This window comes from Sus scrofa, chromosome 15 (assembly GCF_000003025.6).
Source record: "Sus scrofa isolate TJ Tabasco breed Duroc chromosome 15, Sscrofa11.1, whole genome shotgun sequence".
Taxonomy (NCBI): Eukaryota; Metazoa; Chordata; class Mammalia; order Artiodactyla; family Suidae; genus Sus; species Sus scrofa.
This window is the reverse complement of record NC_010457.5, coordinates 39,969,944-39,993,807: the sequence shown is the minus strand read 5'-3', so window position 1 is coordinate 39,993,807 and position 23,864 is coordinate 39,969,944. Positions and strand designations below refer to the sequence as shown.

At 37.6% G+C, this 23,864-nt stretch overlaps 1 long non-coding RNA gene across 1 annotated transcript; it reads right to left on the bottom strand.

Annotated features, from left to right (window-relative positions):
• Positions 17,443-22,797, bottom strand: LOC110257172. The gene is made up of 3 exons (XR_002339418.1): positions 22,728-22,797; positions 17,970-18,053; positions 17,443-17,537 (listed from the first exon to the last, which is right to left on the bottom strand). It is a non-coding gene; the product is annotated as an uncharacterized LOC110257172 (long non-coding RNA).

Here is a 23,864-nt window from a genome sequence, read left to right as displayed (position 1 = left end):
ACACCATTTGACTCATCTTTCAGTGAGCAATTAAAAAAAAAAAAAAGGCTTTATCTTAGCCTATATACTGAGCAATAGAATCAGATCTTTTTTGAATGGATTCATCCATATCTTTTAAAAATCAGAGCATGAGATGCTAGAAAAAAATAAACCCCATCAAGTCTGGCAGTGAAGCCAAGCTACTGGTACTGGAAGCTGTGCACTGTGTGGTTAATTCGGAGATGTCATGACTGTGCAGGGGTGGGGGTAAGGGTAACTGTTGGGCAGTAAGCAGCTTAGGAGATGAAAGGAAGCCATGTTAGCAGGGCTATGTACAATAAACGTCCCCAATGTCCTGTTGACATGGAGCATTTTAGTTATGGAAGCTGAATTTAACAGCTAAGGTGACATCCTGCTTGAGTGAGCCAGCTTTTGCAAGTAGCCATACAATAAGACCAGCTTCACATGTACCAGAAAATAGTCTGTAGCTCCATGGAAGTCATTTTAGTTTGACATACAGCACTGTAATAGCAATAATCATCTTTTAAAAATAAATAAGTTGCAAGAATGTAATGTACAGCACAACGAATGTAGCCAATATTTTATAATAACTTTATATGGAGCAGAAACTATAAAAATATCAAATCACTATGTTGTATACCTGGAACTAGTATAATATTGTAAGTCAACTAGATTTCAATTTAAAAAATGAATAAAAATAAAAAATGTACTGGGTAAAAGTTTCAGTGACCCCATAGAATTCAGAACATTAAGAGTTTGGCATGGAGGTCTGATGGCTTTTGTTAGTATTTACTAGAAGCCAAAACATAAGTTACATTTAGTACATATACTCTGAGTTAATAGTTCTTTTTTGAACTATACCAGACCCTGAACTTAGTCTCAACATCAATGTTGTAATTGGCCAACTCTCTGGAGGTTTCAAAGCAAGGATGACAGCACCAGTGTAGACAGCTCCAGGTGACAATTCGGGAGTAACCTCATCTCGGCCCACTGACATTGTGATGCTTTCAGTGTGATCTCGCCCCCACCAAACCAAAGCATGTATTTACAGGACAATACCCACATTCCACCCCATGTCAAAAGCTCACAGCAGTTTTAAAACATGTATTGGTGAGCGATGCCCTATCTGCTGGATAGAAAAAGAGAAATGGTGTAACTGCTGTAAAATATACTTTAAAATATGTTTTATTCTTTGATTTTCTGTCACAGTCATTGTTCACAAATACCAGTTTTTTTCTTATGACAGCTCTAGGGGTAATAATGTGATTGGTAGGGGGGCAGGTTTTAGTCTCTGGTGGGCTAGCAAAAAATAGGAATTATGCCAAATGTGTATTTCTATTAGAGATTCCAAAAAGGAATATACAAAAAACACAGGAGTGGAAAGTCTTTATGAACTGAAGTTATAGGTGTTTTAAATGGTGAACTATTGTACTTGGAAAAATGTGTTATAAGCCACTTGACAAAAAAGAACAACTAGACTCTAAAACTGAGCAAATAAAAAGAGTGTAAAAAGGCCAGGGTGAAGTAAGTAATGAGAGGCTTTTAGTACCAAGACATTGACTGGAGTCCATTAAGAAGTGGAAATGAGATTGGAGGTGTATTTGTAGAGTTGGTCCCATGCAGTATTCCAATTCAGTAATTTATATAAGCATGAAAAAGAGTAGATGAGCACAATTTCTAGAAAAAGTCAGTGATCAGCAATGCAGAAGAATGTAAGAATTAGTGATAATCATTGCTGAAAATAAAACTTTTCAGCTGTAAGCTCTTCCATAGGTGCCAAGTGGCACAGAATTTCTATGCACAATAAAAGTGCATATAAAATGTGTTAGTGATAAATAAGAGATCAATTCCTACACATGGATGAAAAACACAGAGCTTAATGATGGACATTGTGAGTCTTGTTACGTGTTTGTAAGACCAGAGAAGAGACTAAAAAGTGAAGAAATAAACACTAAGGCTAAAAATAGCTTACATTTAAAGTTACATAGTTCAAAGACAACATGATAAGTGTTGGCAGGCATTTTAATTACCAAATAGCGAAAAGTAAGCAACAGCACCAGCTTTCAAGGTTCTGTGTCTGTCTAGCGCTGCATAAATCAACCCACAGTCTGTTTTGATTCACTAAATAAGATCTACATGAATAAATAAAGAATAGCTCAATCACATTGCTATAAAAACTAAGTTGACACAGTATGGAGCAAACTGCCAAGACAAGTGGTCACACCAAGAGGTGACTTGATGTGGGAAGTTCTATCTTTATACTTAAGCCACACAAATATACAAGCTAATTTTTACAGTGAGATGGGCATACAAACCCAGATTCAAAACTAGTCCCCTGGACTGTTGATTTTAAGCCCCTCCTATATGGAAAACAAGTGTTTTTTTTTGTTTTTTTTTTTTCTTTTTAGGGCTGCACCTATGGCATATGGAAGTTCCCAGGCTAAAGGAGGAACTGGAGCTGCAGACCTACACCACAGCCACAGCAATGCCAGATATGAGCTACATCTGCAACTTATGCCACAACTTGTGGCAATGCCAGATTCTTACTGTGGCCAGAGGCCACAGATAAAACCTGCATCCTCATGGATAGTTGGGTTCTTAATCCAGTCAGCCACAATAGGAACTCCACAAGGAGCCATCTTTAATCATCATATAACTCTCATCAGCCTAAGTGCCCCATATGTGGACATCTGTTGCATGTTGTATAAATCCTCACAGCAATGCAATCTGACCTTCCAGCCCCTGTGCAGTGTATGAAAAGGAAGGTAGAGGCTGGAGGTAGTAAAGTTCATCAATTCTCCCAGGAGAAGTCTATACATTTGGAAGCAGAGGTACATTGAACACCATGTCCACTCCAGTGGTGAACTTCTATCTGCATAGTTCCCTCCTCTAGAAAGTAGTTTGTCATCCATGCCAATTTCCTGGCTCAAACTCTAGAAAAATTTACAATGTGTACAGCTGAGCTAGGAAAATAAACTCAGGCAAGTGGGTATAAAGGCCATGAATGGACATAGGATTTAGCCTTAGGTTACAGTCATGGAGTCCAGAAGAGGTGGTAGCAAGAAACTCTACTAATATAGAGCTGGGAATTGACCTCTGGTGTGCTATTCCCAGTAACTCACAACTACATGCAGAATTCTTCTCTATCAGAGTAAGCCCACAGGCACACATCTTGAATTTTACCTTCACATCCCTGCTTATTCTTTTACTCCATCTGGGAACTGGAAATGCCAATGACATTGCTTCCTGTTGTGCAATAGTATTGCTTCCCCCACAAAAATAATAAAAGTAATTTCCACTGCTTTATTAACACAGAAACATACAAGTGAGAAGAGTAATATCATCATGAAAATCTCTATGCCTTTCCTATGTAGCCCAATAGAAGATATTACTATGGAACTGCTCCTCCTAATTTAAGTAGGGATGTAAATCCTGCAAAAATGAGACCTGCAGTCACTCATCAGAGTAACTGTGCCATGGAACAAGGGAAATAAATGCACAAGAACTCAAGATCATCCTCTAGAACTGAGAGGTCTCCGTTTGATGGCTAACAAGAAGCCAGATCTCAGTTGTGCAACCACTAGAAGCTTAGAATAAGACCCCCTGCCAAGCTTTAGATGACCTTATTGCCCAACCAATGCCTTAAATTTGGCCTTGGAAAATTGAGCAAAGAAATGAGTCATGCTGTGGCTGGACTTCTAACCTGAAAATGGTGAGATAAGTCACTAATTTTTATATCACTAATTTTGTCAAAATTTGGGATATGGCAATGGAAAACTAACATATAATCAGACCATTCCATCCCCCCAAAAAGCCACAGTGGTCTCCAAGGTATTTTAGGGTCTGTGGGAAGCCAGATGATAATGAAGAAGTAGCCCAGTCTTACTAGTCTTACTGTAGGTCCAATGGGTCTGAATGAACCAACCATATACCACCAGCTAATTGGGGTGGATATACATACCAACCATCATAAACCCTAACTGACATATTGACCCATATGAAGCGTCAACATGGCAGGCAGGCCAGAAGCAGCCCAGGAATCAGCTACCTTTCAACCCAGTTAATAAATCAGAGGCAATACCATATCCTATGTAGATGTGAAATGTTTGGAAACATCCTCAGGATTGAATTATGCAAGTGTATCTCGTGATTACCAACATATCCCTTTTGAATTCACCTTGATGGCTTCATAAACCAGATGGATAGTGGAAGAGAGGAAAAGAAGGAACTTAACCAAGTTGAAATCCTTTTTATAGCTACCATGTTGCAAGTGATGTAGATACTGAAATACATCAACACAACCTCTGGAACTTAGAATGTAGCCATTGATCTGATGAACAAAAAATCTTTCCAATTCTCATCAAAAAGCAGTTCATTTTTATGTGAAAAGGGCAGTAGAACACATATAGTCCGGCCTCGGTATAATGTTAAGTACTTTTAAAAATATAGTGAGGACTTGGTGATACCTTATTCCATAAAGTGTCATGCCATTCAGTGTGTGGTAATTGCACCAGGCTGTGGTGGTACATGGTTTGGAGGATGAAAATGAAAACCTAAAGATATTCAGAGGCCTTCACATTGGGCAGGTAGTTAGTGGGTAGGGGTTCAATGATCTGAGGACTTCTGTCCTGAACAAACTAGTATACCTGGAGCCCATACTACAAAATACAAGTTCTGGCACTTGCTGGTCCCTTAAGACTATGCTGCAAAATCCCTACCAGGGGGAGCTGCAAGATCTGCAATAGCCAGTTCTATGATCAATAACCCTAGTAGCTAAAGATGCACAGAGAAGTATCTGGAAAGCCCCAATAGGTGAGTCACAGCATAGACCCCTAGGGTCTCAGAGCAAGGCCATGCTATTTGCAAAGAAATACACATTTGGTCAACAGTTCCTTATCTGCCACTGGGCCCTGATCTTCAGAAAGTGTCTTATCAGGAACATGAGTTACTGCAGTCAGTCCTGCCTACCATGATGTGAATATTCTCACATCTCAAAGTCATGGGGTCAGTTAGCACAAACCCTTCATGTGATGGATGTGGTAACCTGGTCATCAGGTCCAAGCAGATCCAAATGGCTCAAGTTTTGTGGATAGGATTCGGAGGGTCTCCATACCTCCTAACTCTTGGACCACCACCATTGTCAGCTCAACCTATGGCATTAAGGAGGTTCCCTATGACCAGCATTCAGAGGGGAGGAAAAAACTCAGATCTGGTTCACAGACTGTCAGCTTCATCTGTTTGTGCTGGAAGCATCTTTTGCTTAATAGTTGCTACATCAGACCTATTTATAGGTGGTCCTGAAGACAGTCATGAGGGGAAATCTTTGGGTTGACTAGGTTTCATGCTGCATTGCTTGACACTAAGCTGTGTCTGGAAAGAGGCTGAGTTGGCCTGAGGGGAGGTTATGTGTGAACTCCTAACCAGTGCAAAATGTCTTAGCTATTGGGTCATGGTTCTTAAAATAGCAAGATTAACATGTTGAAGAAGGAGATTTGGGGAATGAACAGGTGAAGAGATATTTTGGATCAACTATACAATGTAAGCATCTTTGTGGCTTATACCAATGTCTACCAGGAAGAACCGTCTACAGAGGAGGTCTTCAACAACCTAGCTGACAAGATGATTTGTCTGGCGCTTTCCATGAGCCCCTGTTCCTAGCTAAGCATAAGAATAAGCCTGGTGGCAGGGAGAGAGACAAGGCCTGAGCTCTCTCTCACCAAAACTGAGCTGCCTGCTTGTTCTCACTCCTGAATACTTAACCCATCATCAGCATAGATGGCACCGGGGATGGTAATTGACCTGAACATCATGAGTATCTAGGGTGGTTGCTACTTTCTGGGGCAAGTCGTCTGTGACCTGGAGGAGGCCCTGGGACATTATTTAGTCCTTCTATGTCTATTGACAGAAATGAAGGGGGAACATAGTCTTCTGGTCTTGGAGGAGATCAAGTCCCAGAGAGATGAAATTCTGCATCTTGGCTACCATTAGCAAGCTGAAATGTTGGCCAAGAGTAGGGGCCATCAAGTGTGGGTGATGGAAAATGAGAGTATTAATTTCAGTCCTTGAACCAGCTGCAATAATGGGAACTCCGGCTTGCCACACTTACTTCCCTAAGAAATCTTTTTAAGAAGCTGTGGCTGACTTGCCACCATGCTGAGCAGGGACCCAAAAAGACCTAATGATGGATCTGAGCCCCACAAAAGGAGGACAGGATGCAGAGAGAGCAAAAGAAGGTTGGCTGCCCCTTCTCATCCCTTGGCCCAGCTCTAATTTCAGAGAGTCAGATGGGACAGTTTTACGCAAGGTGACCCTCAAACTAAGAGCATTCCGCAACAATCACCTTTCCATGTTCTTTCAGGTTCCTGTCGTAGACTCAACTTCCAGGCCTACAATTCTAGCAGAAATATATGACAAAAGTGAGGGGTTAGTCAATACAAGGCAACCCTCAGCCAATGCAGAAGAAGGGCTGATGGAAAATGCTGCAGCCCAAGGACAGAGTTGGGAGGCCTTCTGTATGCTTCTCAGATGTCCCCCAAGCACCCAATCCCTGATGCCTGTGGCACTGACAGTTAAAACATGCTCTTGTCACTGTTTCTTCACTCCTACTTTTTGGAGCCACGTCTCAAGCATGTGCCCTATCTCAGACTCTGTTTTCAGAAACTGACCTGAGACACCTATATTTCATGGGAGCCTCCTAGGTATTAAGAATGATTCATATATACTTACTATCATTTGTAACATTAGTATTATTGAACTAGTACTGGGTGTGTGTTACAGATATACATTAGCATATGTAAATAAGATTATATTAAAGTTTATACTGAAATACCTCTGTCCATTAAGGGTGTTAAAGTATACAATTATCCATCTGCTGAGCTGACATTTTTCAGCCTGACATTTAATATTGTCACAAACAGAAAAACAGTCCTATTGAGCCTTGCCTAGATTCCAAAGGCAGTGTCTCCAGGCAGAAACTTTTTAATTAAAGTTTGATTTAATGAAAATTATGAATCACAAAAACAACTGCTTTGAGTGGTATTAAATATCCAGACTGCAAATAAATCGGCAAAGTTCTAATCTGAAAGCATTCATCACCTCTAAGTTTGCTTTAACATGCAAGCACAAGGTTCAGATCTCCATCACTATCAATTTTGTGCAGTTTACAACCTTGCACAATTTTTAAACAAGCTGATTTCCATTTTCGGAAATGAGCAGTGGTACTTGTTGTTGCTATATTGTTTTCAATTTTGGATTCCCTGCAGTGACTCACACATAGTAATAAAAGTAATATTAGCTAACATTTTGTGATCTCATGCTATGTAATAGTTTGTTTTACACACATGTTCCCATATATAATTTTTACATCTCTATGAAATAAAGTTATAATCTCCATTTTATAGATGAAGAAATTATGGTACAGGAATATAAATGCATCCAATAACATGCCCAGTGGTAACACAAGGTAACACCCCAGCAGTCTGATGCCCAACAATTCATTTCTAACAACTAGACAATTGTGACTAAAAGTGTAATATTTTAGGGAGGTAATTCCTCAATAAACTCTTAAGTTTAAAAAAAGCATAGTTATTATCTATGTGATTTTTCACCAGCCCATATACCATGATATACCTTTATACTTAAAGTATTCTTTGAGAATATGCTTCATTCTTCTTTTTCCTTTTTTGGCCACACCAACAGCATATGGAAATTCCTGGACCAGGAACTGAATCCAAGCCACCACAGAGATAATGCTGGATCCTTAACCTGCTGTGCCACAGCAGGAACTCTGAAAATAATGCTTCATTCTTATTGTCAATCAATAAAATTATTGAACATAAAAGTAAAAAACCAACACTATGGCCTCACTTAATACAATTCCTAACTCTGACACTATATTTTAACTCACATTCCATCAGATCTATCCATACTTATGTGAATAAAACTAACAAGGGTTTTTTTTTTTCATGAAAATTATACTCCTGTGGCTATAAATAGGTTATAGAATATAGGTCTCTCTATGTGTTTAAACTAATATACCATTAGGAAATTAAGTTCTGAAATTCAAAGAAACAAACAAGATCATCTGCGGAGTTTAAAAATCACTTGATGAATAAAAGTGTCTGATTTATGAGGAAACATCTAAAAGGCTTATATCTGATGAGAGATAAGATAGAGATAGTAGTTTTCCTAAAAGTTATAAACACCACTGAAGACAAAAGTATTTGTCATCCTGGTTTTTCTGCTTTATCTGGGAATAATGCGCTACTGTCAAGTGGGCAAATTCTTTTTTCCTACTTTTGAGATTCTATAACCTGCTGTCCTGGAAATGTAACCCCCTGATAAGAGTAGAACTAACCTGCCACTTATAGAATAGCTACCAACTTCATGTAAATAGACTTAATTTTATAAACCTTTTTAGATTTCCTATGAATCATTCTGTCAATATTGACTGCAATTGAGCTCGAACTAGCAGATTAGAATGCTTCACACTGGAGGAATTAAGTTGGCTTATACTCTGGCTAATTTTAATGTGGGAAACCCTTTTACCTGATGTTCAGAAGTACTTTAGTGTAGCCAAGTCCCTGGTGGTGGATAAGGGAGGAAGGGATGGGATTGGGAGTAAGGCAGCTGAGAATGGGTGAACAAACCACACTGTAGTAAAAATAGAGATTAACCTCACATCAATGCTACATGTCTCAAAATCCAGAAATTTCTGTCAAGCACTTTAAAAACAAGACAAAAACAAATAGAACAAAAGTCACAAGAAAACGTTCATGAACCCTTAAGTAAAAGTAAGACACAAATTGTTTATATTTGTTCAAGACAGATGAATGCAATGATTCAACAAGAGAAAAATGTAAGCACTACATGAAATTAATAAAATTCAAGAGGACAGAGATCTGTTTCAAACACCCAATGCTTTAAGACAGTCAATAAAAATTCTACGGAAATTTGAAGAAACATTAGCCTAGGCACAGAGCTATGATATGTGGGGGTACTGTAGTGGGTCAAGCCAAGAGAAATTTACCTTTAGAAATTCCTTTAAAATTGCTAAGGTTAACCACTAATCATCTGTGCTCTAAACTTCCTTAAATATTATGTGTTTAAATATGTTTGCACCTTTTTCCTAATTCATAAGTGTAATTGTCTAAAATAGCAATTCAAGTGAAAAAAAAAGATTCATTTATTTCCAAATTGCTTAAGTAATTTCTATTGTTCATGTATTATCTAAAATACCTTCCCAATTGATACCTCACTATTACCATGGCACATTTCAGATTTCTTTATATGATAGAGACCATAGTGGCAGCAATAGTCAAGACTACTTCTTGAGATAATCTCATTTTTTAAGAGCCTTTCTCATATGTAGAACAATTATTTCACTTAGTCACACTGAACTTGCATTGTCACATCCAATACATAGACAAGTCACAAGAACAGATATTTTACTTGACATGACCATACATAATGGTCGGAATTGTCAGGGAAGATGGGGAAAACCTATGATATGTTCCTTTGATGCATAGTCATTCTTCTTTTTTAAGGTTTTCCCATTATGTATTTTATTTAACCTTACAAATGTAAATGTCAGTTTTCTGGGAGGAAGCTGGTGGCAAGGTCATTTGACTGTTGGATGGATTTAATGTGAGCCTCTAGGAAATAGGCAAACCTCATATGTGTTTAAGAATATTCACCTTGAACAAATTGCTTGTTACATGCAGATAACTCCAAATACAGTCTCAGGCTGTTAAATGTATATTATCCCACTGAACTATTTCATAAATTATGCTTCCCCAAGCTTAAGTTTCAGATAAATTTGAATTTTAAATGGTAACTCTCATTATTTGATTAAGTTTTATAAAAATTCAAACATACAAACTCAAATGGAATTATTCAAAATTAATTACCAACAACAGAAATAACATTTGACCTTTCATAATCATGAAGGACAAAGGGAAAATGATTCTTAATTGTATGTTACTGAGAAAATCTATGCAAAACATTACATCAGTAGTATTCTCAATGTAAATGTTTTAATCATTCAAATATACCTGCAAGTATTTAGCCATTAAGTTTACCATTCTTGTTTTATTTACCATACGCTGACACAAAAGATTCAAAGGTATTTTTATGATTCATCTATAGCATCAAGTTTGCTGTGGAAACACAATTTTCTGCATGAAAATTTTAACCATCTTTAAACTTCTACATAGGGAAGTTGAGCATGAAAGATTCACCAGGGAAATCACAGTTGTATTCCTATATACTTAGTTACACCTGTTTTGAAAATGTCACCATCATTTCTTTCTTTTTAAAGTGTAGTTGATTTAGAAGGTTATGCCAATTTCTGCTGTACAAAGTGACCCAATTATTCATATATATATATATATATATATATATATTATACACACATGACCCAATTATTCATGTATATATATACACACACACACACACAAAATTTTTCTATTTTTTTCTTTTTTTTTTCAGTCTTTTGTCTTTTTAAGGCCACACCTGTAGCATGTGGAGGTTCCCAGGCTAAGGGTCTAATCAGATCTACAGCTGCCGGCCTATGCCAGAGCCACAGCAACGCCAGATCTGAGCTGTGTCTGCAAACTACACAACAGTTCCTGGCAATGCTGTATCTTTAACTCATGAGCAAGGCCAAGGATCGAACCTGCAACCTCATTATTCCTATTTGGATTGGTTTCTACTGCACCATGACAGGATATTATCATCCATTGTGGTCTACTCCTAGAGACTGGATATAGTTCCCTGCGCTGTACAGTAGAACCTCATTGCTTATCCATTCTAAATGTAAGAGTTTTTATTTACCAACCCTAAACTCCTATCCATCCCACTCCTCCCCTCAACCACAAGACTTAAACATACGACATGACACCAAAAACACTCCTAAAAGAGAATATAGGCAAAACATTCTCTGACAAAAACTGAACAAATGTTTTCTTGAGTCAGTTCCCAAGGCAATAGAAATAAACAAATGATTTTCTTTTCTGAGGAGATGTTCATTTGTGCTGGATATTAGATTCCAGTTATAAGTGATACCACCAGCACAAATGAACATCTCCTCAGAAAAGAAAATCATGGACTTGGAGAAGAGACTTGTGGCTGCCTGATGGGAGGTGGAGTGGGAGGGATCGGGAGCTTGGGCTTATCAGACACAACTTAGAATAGATTGACAAGGAGATCCTGCTGAATAGCATTGAGAACTATGTCTAGATACTCATGTTGCAACAGAACAAAGGGTGGGGGAAAAATGTAATTGTAATATATACATGTAAGGATAACCTGACCCCCTTGCTGTACAGTGGGAAAAAAAAATATATTAAAATAAATAAATTAATTAATTAAAAAAAGAAATAAACAAATGAGACCTAATCAAACTTAAAAGATTTTGCATAGCAAAGGAAACCATAAAAAATGAAAAGACAACCCATGAAATGGGAGAAAATACTTACAAACAATACAACCAATAAGGGCTTAATATCCAAAATATATGAACAACTCATACAAATACAAAAAAACAACCCAATCAAAGTCATTTCTCCAAAGATATACAGATGGCAAGTAGACACATGAAGAAATGCTCAACATCACTAATTATTAGATAAATGCAAATCAAAACTGCAATGAGATACCATCTCACACCAGTCAGAATGGACATCATTAATAAGTCTATAAATAGCAAATGTTGAAGAGGGTGTGAAGAAAAGGGAACCCTCTTACACTGTTGGTGGGAATGTAAATTGGTACAACCATTATGGAAAACATTATAGAGGTCACTCAGAAAACTAAATATAGGAGTTCCCGTCGTGGCGCAGTGGTTAACGAATCCGACTAGGAACCATGAGGTTGTGGGTTCAGTCCCCGCCCTTGCTCAGTGGGTTAACGATCCGGTGTTGCCGTGTGCTGTGGTGTAGGTTGCAGATGCGGCTCGGATCCTGCATTGCTGTGGCTCTGGCATAGGCCGGTGGCTACAGCTCTGATTAACCCCTAGCTGGGAACCTCCATACGCCGTGGGAGCGGCCCAAGAAATAGCAATAGCAACAACAACAACAACAACAACAAAAGACAAAAGACAAAAAAAAAAAAAAAAAACTAAATATAGGACTACCATATGATCCACTAATCCCAATCCTGGGCATATATCCAGACAAACCCATAATTCAAAAAGACACATGCCACCATATTTTCATAGCAACACTATTCACAACAGCCAAGACATGGAAACAACCTAAATGTCCACTGACAGATGAATGGATACAGAACATGTTGTACATATATACAGTGGAATGCTACTCAGCCAAAAAAATGGACAAAATAATGCCATTTGCAGCAACATGAATGTAGCTAGATATTCTCATACTAAGTGAAGTGAGCCAGAAAAAGACAACTACCATATGATACCACTTATAAAATATGGCACAAATGAACCTATCTACAAAACAGAAGTAAGACTCATAGAGAACAGATTTGTGGTTGCCAAGGGGTGGGGAGGGGAGAGGGACTGGGATGGATGAGAGTGTGGAGTTAGTAGATGCAAACTATTAAATTTAGAATGGATAAGCAATGAGGTAATATTCTATAGTATAGGGAACTATATCTGGTCTCTTGGGATAGACCATGATGGAAGATAATATAAGAAAAAAAAAAATATATATATATATAATTAGGTCACTTTGCTGTAAAGCAGAAATTGCTATAACATTGTGAAAAAACTACACTTTAAAATTTAAAAAAAAAACAATTGAAAAAAAGAAATGAGAACCTTACAAAATAAAATATGCCATAGATGAACTGATCTGCAAAAGAGAAACTCGCAGACATCATTTTTATAGTAAACATCTCCTTTTTTAATGATGGCTGTTTTCCATGTAAAGCACATACATAGAGAACTCAAATTCTTTAAATAAGACTGGACATTCTCCGTAAAATGTGCCTAACATTTTAAGTCCTGTGTACATTCATGTAATTTGTGTTCACATATCTTTAATTCTGCCTAGATAATGATAAGTGAATATGGGTATGTAACATAAAAACTTGGGTGAAAAATTTAGAAGCCCTTTGGAGAAGACAACCAACTAAAGAAGTCATTATCACATAGGGAGCAGTAGAAACAAGGGACACTCAGGAGAATGGAGCCTACTGGGACGACTCGACATGCAAAGCATTAACAGTATGCAAATAATTTAATGGCAGTACAGGCTGCATCCCCAGAGAAAACTACTTAGTCATTTTAATTTGTAGATGGCTATTGAAAGCTTTCTGCTGGACCCTGAATTAATTGTTCCAGCAAGCAATATTTTGCAGTTTATAGTAATAACACCTGAAAGTCTTTGGAAAAAGAGATCAAGATTGCTGAGGACTTTTGCAGAGAAATCACCCAAAGCTTAAGTTGTTTCTGTAAATAAGGTTCTATACATGTGAGTGGAAATGGAAAAGCTTCTACACATGAGGCACTAGGTGTACCAGATACAACCTCGGGGCCAGGATGAGGAGATGAGGGTTCCTGTCAGGAGCTGCATGACCTTGGGAAAGACATTGGATTTCTTTAAATGTCCCCACTGGTACAATGACCTTAATTCCCGCTTGCCAACTTCAGAGGGCTGTGGTGAGAATCAAGTCAAAAACTAAATATAGAAGTCTACTTTCCAGATTGCAATCTGCACAGACATCTGCAATGGATTAAGAAAAATATGATCCCACTTCCATTTGTTTCATTTTCTCTGTTTCCTTATTTTCTCAGCTGTAGAAGAAAAGTTTTATGCTAGAAGAGCCTATGAACTCCAGGTTTCAAATGCTGCAATATTAAGAGGTATATGCTGGTAAAGAAGCTTTCAGAGAGTAAACAGCCTAGGGTTTTTTCCTTTTGTGTCTATCTAAATATAAAAAACATATTTAATAACTTAAGTAGTTTAAAAAAAAAAAAAAAGAAAAAATCCTGTCATCAGGTATTTAGACTCTCTTCACATGGTCATTTAAATAGAAAGTATAGTTTAATTTGAGGCTTTTCAAGCAGAACTGGTAGAAATAGAATGATGATCACCAGAGGATTAAGATGGCGAAAGAGAAGGACTGGAGCTCAACTTCTCTCCTGAAAACAACAAAATTCACAACTAAAGACTGAGCACTACTTCACCCAAACAGACCAGAAACCTTAAAAAAGATACCCTACTACAGAAGAAAAAGAGGAGGACACATCAAGAGGTTAGAGGGGCGATTCCACCAAATAAACAACCCCATACCTCCTGGGTGGGAAGCTCCACAGACTGAAAACTATCTGGTTCACAGAGACTCACCTACAGGAATGAGAGTTATGAGCCCCACATCAAACCCTCACATGCTGGGATCTGGCACTGGGAGAAAGAGCCCCTGGAGCATCTGGCATTGAAGGCCAATGGGGCTCGTGCATAGGAGCTCCACAGGACTGGGGGAAATGAAGACCCATTCTTAAAAGGCGCACACGGATTTTCAAGTGCACTGGGTCCCAGGGCAAAGACTCCATGGGAATCTGGGTCAAACCTGACCACAGTTCTTGGAGGACATCTTGGTAAAACAGGGGTAAACATGACTTGTTGTGAGGGGCAGACATTAAAAGCAAAGCTCTCAGGAATATTCAGCAGCATGCCTTTCTCTGGAGGTGGCCATTTTGGGAAAATCTGGCCCCACCTGTCAGTCAGTGCTGAGAAGCCCCAGGGCAAACAACAATCCAGGTGGGATCACAGCCCCACCCCTCAGTAAACAGGCTGCCTAAAGAGCCTCAGGCACCCAGCTGCCTCTAATCCCATCCAGAGACTAAGCCCCACCCACCAGAGGGATTAGAATCATCCCCACCTACCAGTGGGCAGGCATCAGCCCCTCCCATCAGGAAGCCTACAGCAAGCCCCAACACTGACTTCACCACAAGGGGGGCAGACATCAGAAGCCAGAGAGGCTACAACCCTGTTATCTGTAAAAAGGTCACCATACCAAAAACCTGTAAAAATGAAAAGACAGAGAACTATAACTCAGGGAGGGAGAAAGGAAAAACCCCAGAAAATCAGCTAAGCAAGGAGGAGATTCTTAGCCTCCAGGAAAAAGACTTTAGACTGTTGATACTGAAGATGATGCAAGACATTGGAAAGAAACTGGAGGCAAAGATGGATAACTTACAGGAAACACTGACCAAAGAGACATACAAGATATAAAACTTAAACAAGAAGAGATGCAAAATACAATAACTGAAATAAAAAATTCAGTAGAAGCAGCTAACAGCACAACACAGGAGGCAGAAGAACGAATAAGTGAGGTGGAGGACAGATTAGTGGAAATTTCGGATGTGGAACAGAAAAGAGAAAAAAGATTGAAAACAAATGAAGAGAGTCTCAGAGAACTCTGGGACAATGTGAAACGCACCAACATCCATATTATAGGGGTGCCAGAAGGAGAAGAGAGATAAGGAGATAGAAAAAATATTCCAAGAGAAAATAGCCAAAAACATGGAAAATAGTCCCTAACATGGAAAAGGAACCCCTCACTCAAATCCAGGAAGCACAGTGAGTACCACATAAAATAAACCCAAGGAGGAATACATCAAGACACATAATAATCAAACTGACCAAAATTAAAGACAAAGAGAAAATCTTGAAAGCAGCTAGAGAAAAGAAACAAGTAACATACAAGGGAACTCCAATAAGGTTATTGGCAGATTTTTTTCAGCAGAAACTCTGCAGGCCAGAAGGGCGTGGCATGATATACTTCACCTGATGAAAGGAAAAAACCTCCAACCAAGATTACTTTACCCAGCAAGGCTCTCATTCAGATTTGGAGGAGAAATCAAAACCTTCACAGATAAGCAAAAGCTGAGAGAATTCAGCAACACTAAACCAGCCTTACAACAAATACTAAAGGAACTTCTCTAGGCAGAAAAGAAAACACAGCAACAGGAAACAAAAATTCCACAAAAGACAAGGCTCACCAGTAAAGGTATATATACAGTAAAGATACGAAATCATCCATGCACAATTATACCAGCAAAATCCGAAATCATGAGAAGAGGTGGGTATAAATGCAGGACACTGGAGGTGAACTTGCAATTAAGAGAACAAAACTTAAAACAATCTCATATACATATAGACTCATATCAAAACTTCAGAATAACTGCAAATTAAAAATCTGTAGTTGATACACAAACAAGGAATCTCTGAAGAAGAAATATATCTCATAGTAAATAACTGCATAATCCACCATGAAGGGGGTCATTTGACATCATTCTTGGAATGCTGAAGTCTTCTTAGAACTGATTCTGATTTCCTCTCCAAAGAATTTATGAAAATTATAATTAAATAATGCAACTGTACAATTAAAAAAAAAAAAGAATGATGGTCACCAGGGGTTTGGGAGGCAGGGATTGGGGAGATGATTAAGGATAGAACTTGTAACTAGTAGATAAACAGATAAATAAGAAGATGGATAAGTTCTGGAGAGCTAATGCACAGCATAGTGATTCTAGTCAACAATACTGCATCATAATCATCAAAGCTGCCAAAAGACTTAATTGTTTTCCCCATAAAAAAGTAATAATTAAGTGGCAAGTTAGAGGTATCCACTAATGCTACAGTGGTAATACATAGCAATATATGAATTTATCAAGCCAATGCATTGTACATCTTAAATTTGCACAGTGTTAGGCATCAGTATCACAATAAATTTAAAAAAAAATGAGGCTTTTATAACTGAGGCTCAGACAACTCTTTGTGCCAAAATCCCCAAATTTCTTACCTTCTCCCCTCCCATGAAAGGTGCTCTTGGGAATGAAAGCATGAAGTTTGTTCAGACTGGTATCAAAAACAAAATCCTATTATCATCATACAACTCAAGTATCTCTAGTTACTTAGCAAAACAATCAGACTGACTTTTAGGTAACATCCTGAGAGAATGCTTCAGCTTACACAATAGCAAAAACATGTTCACACAAAATAATACAACAGTGTATACGAAACTGTAACACACGCACAGGCTGTCTTTGCTCACATGGTTCCCATATGCTTGAATCCCATTTACTGTAGTTAAGTAATAAATACAGTCCCAAAACAGTTCAAATTTCAGTTACTACAGTATATTAACTGAGTAATTGCATTAAGCACAAATTTTTCTGCTAGCTCTTCATAATGGAAACACCTATGTAGATTACAGATGCATCATGCATTGTGACCAGGGTCCATTCAAATCTCTCAAAGTTCATTCTTGATTCCCTGTGCATCTGTTTTTCAATTCATGCACAGACAGTAAAGCATGTAGTGGTGTTGCTTCCTTGTTTCCCAATGATAAATCTAAGTAACATTTTTACAAAACTGGGTAATTCAAAGAGGAATTGCCTAATACAAATGAATTTGCAGCAAAGAAACCAAACACCACCAAAAGTTAAATAAAAATCAAACATACCTGGACCCATAGGGGAAGCCAACTAGGGGGCTGTCATCACCTCTGTTGGCCCAGAGACTCCAGACATGCAGCCAGAGGAATTTAGTGAAGGTCAACTGATAGACATCAATGAGGAAAGTGGTTGTAAGGAACAGAATGAAAAGGGCTCAAAGATTAGAAATGGGTGAAAAACCTCATATTAAACGGAATTTGGCCATGTTCCACAACCTCAGTGGTACAAGGATAAAATGATAGCTGATCCTCTCAAAATATGACAAATATAGGCACAGGAAAGATGCTTGCATCATTTCAGAAGTTGTACAATGAGGAAAAAAAAAAGTGCTATTGAAAACTATTCTTGACACATATTTTGTGAAGAATTGGCTGTCTCACACAACTGTACATAGAGCAATCGGATGTCCTCTCCCAATAGTAATCCTGACTCTGAAGCTGGTGGATATGAGCTGTACAGAGTGTAGGAGGAGAGAAGGAGCTGTATGCAATGGGACCTGCACTAGGTCAGAAAAACTTTCCAGATCCTTACTTACCTACAATGTCAGCACTTTTCTCCCTCTCCTGGAGAGATGAATGTCACTGTCTGATAACATTCAACATCCATTGTTGTCTGTTGGCTTAAAAAAATACACTATTCTCAATGTTTCCCATGTGTCAAATTACAGTAAGTCTTACAAATTTTTTTTGTTCCTTATACATTTGTCAATGATAGAAAAGGAATGTTTAACATTTAGACCAAAATTTATAAAAGTCGTGGAATAAACATGATTTTTACCTTTGATTAATGAGAACACTTTGCACAGTTTCAGTCTACAAAGTAATTTTCATGGTTCCACAGAACCATTCAAAGCAATAAATATATCTCCATTACATGATGGGGGTGGAATACTTTTAAGGATAATGAAAGTGTTGAAAGGGAGGGACTGGATCAAGAGTTAGGCATTGAGTTTTTTCATGCCACACTTATTTAAACTTCATGCTCTTTGGCATATAAGCTCATAATTAACATGCATTTTTTTTCCTGTAGAGTTCATGTTTCTGCTCTCCTTGCCTTCAAGGTGACATCTCCTGTACCACAGGTGGATTTAACAAGAAGCTTATTTTTAGTTCTCCATATGGCTGACTTGCTTCACTCTAGCCATTACAAGGCACATTAGTTTCTTGCCAGGATGTTTCCTTATCATGGAAGTGGGCTTGAGGCCTATCACACTCCGTGATTTTAATGTTAAATACTTTCTTTGCCTTTACAATATCTCTTCTCTTCAGCTTCATTATTGTTCCATTGTCCTATCTTTTGCCCTAGTGTGTTATTTTTATACTTTGTTCTCATCAAACAGTCTCTATTGTGTGCTAACACTTCTATTTTTCATGATTACATTTTAGAAGTCTCTGTAAAATCTGCAAACCTAACAATTTTGGCAGACCTCAAGTTCAAATAAGTATTATGCTAACAGGTAGTAGGATGTCTACAGCCTGTCTCATTGAAAGATTTTCCTTTAATTCCCTTCAGAGTTTCCCTAACACAGCTTTTCTAAGTCAGTACTTTTCATATATCTTGAATTTTTATTTTTATCTTACACCTTTTGTTTACAAAACCATGGCACTTGACTTTGTAATCAACTGTAAGCTGCTATGAATTATTCATTTATGTGAAATAATGTTTTTGAAAAGTTCCTATCATCATTGCATATTAATGTGGTATAGACCCTATAGAATAATGTATCATATAGAAAAATTTGTGCTGTAGGAAAGATTTGTTGGACCTTATGTTACTACTAAAATAAGTGAAAGCAAGATGTTCCTCAAAGAGTTATGATTTTATGAACAATCTACCAGAAACCTAAAATTGTGATATATAACTCAGTTCAAAGGTGGCCTTCTAAATTGCTCAGGGCACATTTCAGGCTGAGTTTTCAACTTTAGACAGCAACATCAAATCCATCTATAACTCTTTCTGAAACCTATTATCAAATGAAAAAAAATTTCCTAGCTGACACTCTTATCTTATGATGGGACTTTGACACTTGAATCAACTAATTGTAGCTGTTTCACAGGAAAGGTCAGTTTTGACAAATGGACTCTTGGACATGGGAAACACTCATTCACTGTCAGGGATCGGGTTTTATTCAGTAAATGCAGTTATATAATCAGAAGCATCTCTGGATGGACCACAATATACACACAGGGTTTTAGATAAAGAAAAGCATAAAGCTACATTTTGTCTTCAATGATCTTCCTAATGACAAAAGCAAACACACAAATTGTATAAAAACCTATGGTGGCAGTTATGTGAACAAGTCACTGTACAGACCTAACAGTAAAACACCAGTGCGAAACAATCAAGGGTAGATGAAGATTCAAAGATGGGTTACACTGTTATATGAGAAAAATTGATAATGAAAGTCACAAGTGAATAAAAAGTCCAAAGCTATGACCATCTTCATTCAAATGTGGATAAATGGGAAATTCACATGTATGCATTTTTTTAAGTTTAAGAAATGAACATTATATATGGATATTTTCTTCTCCTGTCCCTGAATTCTTCCAAAAATGCACTGTTAAATTTTTAAAAATTATCCCTTAATGACATCAGAATTAGCTAAAGTACTTTGAGGACTTCATCACCAACATAGTAACATGTGTCATGTTAGAAAAGTAAATTCTTGTTGTCTCACATAGAAAAGGAACTAACACAACTTTCTGAGAAATGTAGGCATGTGTTACATGACCAAGAATTAGTTCATCAAAATAAGTGCTTATTTGAATGTCTGTTGTATGCTTATTTAGCACTGCTGCATTATATGGGGAATGAGAAAAAAATAGTATCACATGTAACTTTGGTATAATAAAATGTGCAGTTACACTCAGGCTTAAACAATTAGGCTCAGAATATTTAACAATTCAAAGGGCATGAAGATGAAAGAAGGGACTTCAGCTCATGGAGAACACTGGTTCTCATTTCTGCCATCACCATTTACTAGAACTGTTATAGATGAATGCCGAATACCATGATAAAGCATGAGAAAAAGAACTATGGGCAATGGAGAGAACATAATGTATTTCCAGACAAAAGGATGAGAGAAAAAGGGAGGGAAGAAAAAAGAAGAGTATGGGCTGGAGGGGGACACAAGATACAAGGGATGGGGAAGTGATGGGTAAAATGCCAAAAATTAAGTCTGAAAATCCAGACAAATTCATAGAGAAAAGAACAAACATTTATTGTTCTTATTTTAAGAGGGCAGCGAGAATATGAAAATGTTGTTCCAAGCCTATTTATTTAGCAAGGATGTGTTGCAACAATTGCCTTATTTAGTGTCCAGTCTTACCCTTAGATGAACCTGGGAATGGAGTAAATAAATGTCCCAGAAGAAGTGAACATCTGACAATTCAAATTATTGGAACAGACATCCAGTGAGAATTCAAGGCTCATGATGATAAAGGATCATCCTTCCAGAAACAAGAGCTGGAGCCATCAAAATCAGTGACCAAGAAGGAGAATTAAAGAGAAAACTTCAAGAAATATTTGTAGTTAAGGGCAGTGACTGAGAAATAAAAGCAATATCAAAAAAGAAAATCACAAGGGATTAAAGGAAAGGGAACAGTAGGTAAGTAAAGAGAAAGAGAGAGGTAAGATACAGTATGTCAGAAAGAAATGTGATGTGAATTCAAGGTTCTCTCTTAGAAAGACAGGAAGAGCTATACAGTACAGCAGTTAAAAGCCAGGGGGTTCGACTGGATCATTTCAGGTCTGAAGGCTGACCTCTCCACTTGTTGCTTATGTAATCCTGACAGTTTTTCCTTGCCTTTTTTATTCATCTGAAATAATGCAATGATTAGGGTGTCTATTTCATGAGGTTGCTGTGAGAATTACATACATAACCTAGGAAAAAACTCTTAATACAAGTCTTGGCCATCTGTCATCATTATAATATTATGTCCTGGGAAAGGAGTCAAAGTGAAGGAGAATGTGCTAGAAAAGACATGATCATGTTCTAGGAACAAGACAGGAAGGTTACCCTGTTATCATTAGGACAGTGGACCTCCTCTGTCTCTTGGCACAGATTAAAGCTGGCAGTTTACATAGCTTTCTAATTCTGTACTTCAAAGTTTTCCCACCAATATATACATCTTGGACATTTAGGATTTAGTACTAAAAAATCTTACAAATTTTCCACAGAAGATTGTTTTAAACTGAATGTGTTTGGGACTCATAAAGAGCTTTATATAACATTTCCCAAATATGGCATCATATTGCTATTCTTGGTCTTCTCCACAGCAAGGCAAAGTCATATTTATTTTTTTGTAACAATGATACAACGGGAGCAGAAAATAGTCCAGAAAATTAAGATGACGTTTTCTTTTAAATCAATAGCAGCTTAAGTTTCTCCAACAGATATAAGAATGTCATACCACTTGATGCCAAGTCTCAATTATGTCACAGTATTTTTTCTTTTTCTTTTTAATGGCTGCACCTGAGGCATATGGGAGTTCTTGGGCCAGGGGTTGAATCTGAGCCACAGTTGTGACCTACAACACAGCTGGGAAACACCTAATCCTTTAACCCACTGTGCCAGGCCAGACTTCAAATCCACACCTCCACAGTGACCTGAGCCACTGCAGTGGGATTCTTAACCCTCTGTGCCACAGTGAGAATTCTTATTTTATTCATAGTGCCATACTATTTCTACTCGCATGTTCAGTGTTTCATGGTTACATATATAGCTTGCTTTTCTAAATGATTTGGTCATTTCAAATTACTACGGAACCTAAAAAAGAGGGCTTCATCCCCAAAACGGGCATGTTTCCACTAACAGGGCACTATGCGGAGCAAGGACTAGTTGCTTATCAACTTTTTCACTGTGTGGTTGTGTATGTTGAACAAAATGATAAAAAAGCTGCCTAAAAATAAACAATCCAAGGTATATAGACCTGTTCTTTAAAGTACTATTCAGAAAATGTTTAATTGTTATACAAAATAACTGAGTTTATAAACACATTGCCTGTTTTAGACGTGCGGGCAGCAGGGCACATTTTATACTCTCACACCAGAATGCCTGGTTATTACTGATGTATACCAGAGGGGAGTGTTGCATGTTAAATCACATATCCTCCCAATTACTGTACTTTCAAGTATGTGAGATTTATTATAAGCTTAATTCTCATTCAGTGAATGCCATCAACAGATTGTGTGATGGGTCATTTTCACTATGGGGTGTAAGAGAATTACTGAGAAAGTTGACAGGCAAAGCATATTAGAAAATAGTCTTGTAAATTTGATAAATGATACTTACAAAGTTGAATTTATTCAAAAATGATGCATGCTATACATATGATGACATGGGAAATCTTAGTCCATCCCCTGAGAAAACAAAATGAAGAGATGCATCTTTAAAACTCTGATTTCAAGGCTCTGCAGTGAAAAGTAAATTCACATATTGATTTAAAACAAACCTGTCCCTGAAGACAGCATTTTTAACCAAAAGCCAGCCAATGCCTTCAGCAAGCATGTGAAACCATTTCATTAACCTCTGGACTGAGTTAGGGTTTTGGTCTGCCCCTCCACAGAGGCCCTGCAGACACTGGACAGCCACTGGGGAAGGCATTGCCCACTGAAGTGAGTGCATGCTTCTTCCCCAGATGGTCAAGACAGAGAAGGAGCCTGGAAACCCTTAGTGAATTCACATGTACCCATATTCTCTGAGCCACTCAACTGCCATGGAAATCACAGTGGTTATTTTATTTTTTTGCTTTTTAGGGCCGCACCTGCAGCAAATGGAAGTTCCCAGGCTAGGGGTCCAATTGGAGCTATAGCTGCTGGCATACAACACAACACAGGATCCGAGCCATGTGTGCACACTACACCACAGCTCATGGCAACCTCACGGTTCCTGTTAGGATTCGTTTCTGCTGCTCCATGATGGGAACTCCTCATAGTGGTTATTTTAGACCCAGCCAAATTTTGGATCTCGAGTTACATGGAGTTACAGGATTATGTGTCAATATTGATATAATTTTATATGAGGATACAATTTTCTTCTACTTTATGATCAAAATTTCTACAATTATTTCTTTTAATTATCAATAATCTCTTTGTAGACATATTTTGTAATTTTGTGACTTATTTTCACCCCTTTTCATTTTTCACAAATCCTATTCAGAGATCTAAAAAATTAATCATTAAAAAATCCTAGTTTTTTTTTTTTTGCTATTCTTAGAACAAAAAAAATGTAATTTTCTTGAGTTATGTTTAGGATTTATAGATTTGTAATATCAATTTTTAAATTATGTATATTTCATGTACAAGGTTATCTGTAATTTGGAAATGTCAAAAAAATAAAACAAATATTAATAAATAATTATTCTTGTTATTAATCAGTAGTTAGAATAATTGTTTCTTCTTTAACCAAAGCTTAACTTTATTTTGCAGT